We start from the raw sequence: 3,135 nt of genomic DNA, 5'->3' as shown, positions 1-3,135 counted from the left end.
GCGGTCGTAGTAGGACGGGAGGAGGCGGCAGTAAACCGACGGACGAACAGTTTTTGTTTTGACTTAGCGGTGGCAGGGGCTGTAATTTCAACAAATATTAGGGGTAATAAAAAACGGACGAACAAGAAGCCTTATTTTCTTTATTATTAGGTATAGATAGATTAGATATAGACTAGCATAAATGCTCGTGCGTTGCAACGGGAGATACAAAAGTGTGCATCGTATTTGGATGCATCACCGCTACCTCCTCTGTCCGAAGATTCAGCTAGGCCATCCAATACACGTGCCCTTAAGCTACGCCACCCAATACACGTGCACCTAAAGTTCTGCTAGCAAAGGCCGTGTGCCGCTATCGCCACCCCACCCCACTGCGCTAAGGCCTTCTCCTCCCTCGGAGCGGATAAATCATTAGTCGGTCTCCACCCTACTCCTTTTTTTAATAATAGATATAATGCAATTGCAAATGTTCATAATTTTGTGGTGCGAACATTACTTATTTGGGGATCAAAATCCTTTTAAACAACAAACTTGATTTCAGAGTTGGAGAAGAAAAGTTATACTAAAAGTTGTTGGGAATAAAGTGTGGCATTGAACCCAAAAAAACACCGATAATTTCCACCATTTTGTATTGAATTTTGAACCTCCAAATAATTTAGATACATGATAGGTTGATTAAACAGAAACTATAAGAAGGAAATAGAAACAGCCATAGAGTTACCTGCTTAGCTCAATCGATAACCGGATTGACCAGATGGAATGCTTGGCTCACAAAACAATTTTTAACAGCAAGGACCACCCTGCCCAAGTCATTGATAAAAAGGACCACTTGTGTATACAACTGACAAAAAAGACCGCGTCGGGTGTAGCGGCAAAGCCCCCAGACGACACGTGGAGCTTGCCGCTGGACGCAGTGGCGGCAGAGTCCTGCCGTCGGGCGACGTGGCGGCACGTTACCATCTAGCATCGCCGTTTGGCTGCCGTCAGTTGTGGTGGGCCATGCCGCCGTCGCAAGGGGCGGCATGTCTACGTGGCAGGGCAACGTGCCGTAGTTGGACTGCTGTGAGTGGTGGTGGGCCATGCCGCCGGTCGCTGGGGCGGCAGCTGTACGTGGCGGGGCCGCGACGGGATGTGGCCTGAGCGCATGCGGTGGAGGCCAGTCGACTGCTCGGTGCATTCTCGCCCGAACGGGTGGCAGAATCTGTCCGGACAACATCTTACGCACTGACTTTGGTGCGACACTGATTTTTAGGCTGCACTGTTGCAAATTGGCCTGCTTTTGGTGGTGCTCAAACTGTTGCAAATTGGCCTGCTTTCGGTGTTTAAATTGTTGCTAATTACTCGTCGAGCCGAGCTGATTCTATATAAAGGTTGTCACTGTCCGCGCACTCTCACTCTCACTCTCAGCACTCTCACTCTCAGCACTCTCACTGTCTGTGCACTCTCACAACATCTCAGCAGTCTTACTGTCTGTACACTCTCACAGCATGCTCATTTCTCTTTGGGCACTTAGTATTTCCTCACGTAGTTGATGTATCCTACTCGCTGCTCAAGAATTATCGGCTGATTAATTGTTTGCTCAATCTGTGGTATCAAGATAAGGATTTGAAGAAGCAAGCATGATCTATTTTATTTACATAGTTACAACATAATTAGTTGTGTAGTGTAATTAGTTTAATTAAGGAAACTGCTGGGCGTCCCCCGGGGGATCTGATTCCCCAGCCCCCGGGTCCCTAGCCGTCGGATCAACCATTTTGACGGTTAGATTTGCATGTAGCAAAAAAACACCTCCGGCAGCAAAAAATCACCCCCGGCAGCAAATGACTGAAGCAAAAAACGGTTCGTTCCAGAAAAGAAAATAAAAAGGCTGGGCCGCCGGAGACCTCCCCGGAGACCTCGCCGGAGACCACGTAGCAAAAAAAGAGTGCTAATGTAGCATAAATGAAAATCCGCACAACGAAAACCTCGTCGAAGATATTAATGGAGACCTCGCCGGAAATCTTGTAGCAAAATATTTATCCCTTTTTAGCAACATTGCAGAACCGTTGTAGCAAAAAAAATCTACCATTTCCGACCGCTGCTGGTAGCAATGCCAAATAACATCGGTAGCTGACTCGACCACCGTCGGTAGCAAAACTGGCCAGCATTTGCAGCATCCCTGCCGGTGGCGGTGCCAGACTTGGTGCCGAGCATGCAACGGGTGAACCACCAGACGGTGTCTCCGACGGGATGAAGAAGTCCTCTGCTTCCGGCGGAGATCAGTCTTCCGGGGAGGGGTCACGAACAAGGTGTGCACCTGCGGAGCCAGGATCTCCTCGGCGGGAGGATGATGCGGCCGCCGATCTGGTTGGGCTTGGCAGTCTCGGCCGCTCGGGAGGCGGCAAACGGCGGCGAGCGATGGCGAGCGCCCTGATGGAGCTTGGGGGCGCGGCGGAGGGCGTTGCGGCGGCTGCTGTTTTCGCTACCGGAGCATCGCTGGGGCACGACGGCGGGAGTGGCTGGGGCGCGGCGGCGCGTGGCTGGGCGATGCGGCCTGAGCTCGTCCGTGGCCGGGGCTGGGGCAGGGGCGAGCGGCGGCGAGCGGCCGGGAGGCGGCGGCGAGCGGCCGGGAGGCGGCGGCGAGCGGCCGGGAGGCAGCAGTTGCGCGTGAATGAGATCGAGGCGGAGCAGGATAGGGACGGGGAAAAGTTGGGAACGACGAGAAAGAGATGGTGGGTCCCACCTTTGTGGCTGGATTCATTTTTCTTTGGTCAGAGAAGGGGCACGTGGCGTTCAGAGAAACCGGAGGTTCCAAGTCGCGCGATCCCCCGGGGGTTTAGAATCATTTTCCTTTAATTAATGCATTTTATGTAGTTGCATGCAGAATTTGCATGCACAGGTATGATGAAAAAAACCAGTACGACTGTATAGTTATTATTGAGTAATATATTAGGACATGCAACATGTAATTAGAAAACATAAATAGCTAACTGAATGTGTTGTTTAGAATTTACGTTTTATGTATGCAAGATGCGTAATATATAGACTATGATTTTATGTGCGTATAAATATATCACGTAGGAATGATGAACTTGTAATTATAAATATATCACGCTGAAGTATTAATGTTCTAACTAAATATGTTGAAGTGTATTTTAG

The sequence above is a fragment of the Lolium perenne genome, chromosome 1, assembly GCF_019359855.2.
Source record: "Lolium perenne isolate Kyuss_39 chromosome 1, Kyuss_2.0, whole genome shotgun sequence".
Taxonomy (NCBI): Eukaryota; Viridiplantae; Streptophyta; class Magnoliopsida; order Poales; family Poaceae; genus Lolium; species Lolium perenne.
Note: the sequence above shows the minus strand (reverse complement) of the source record.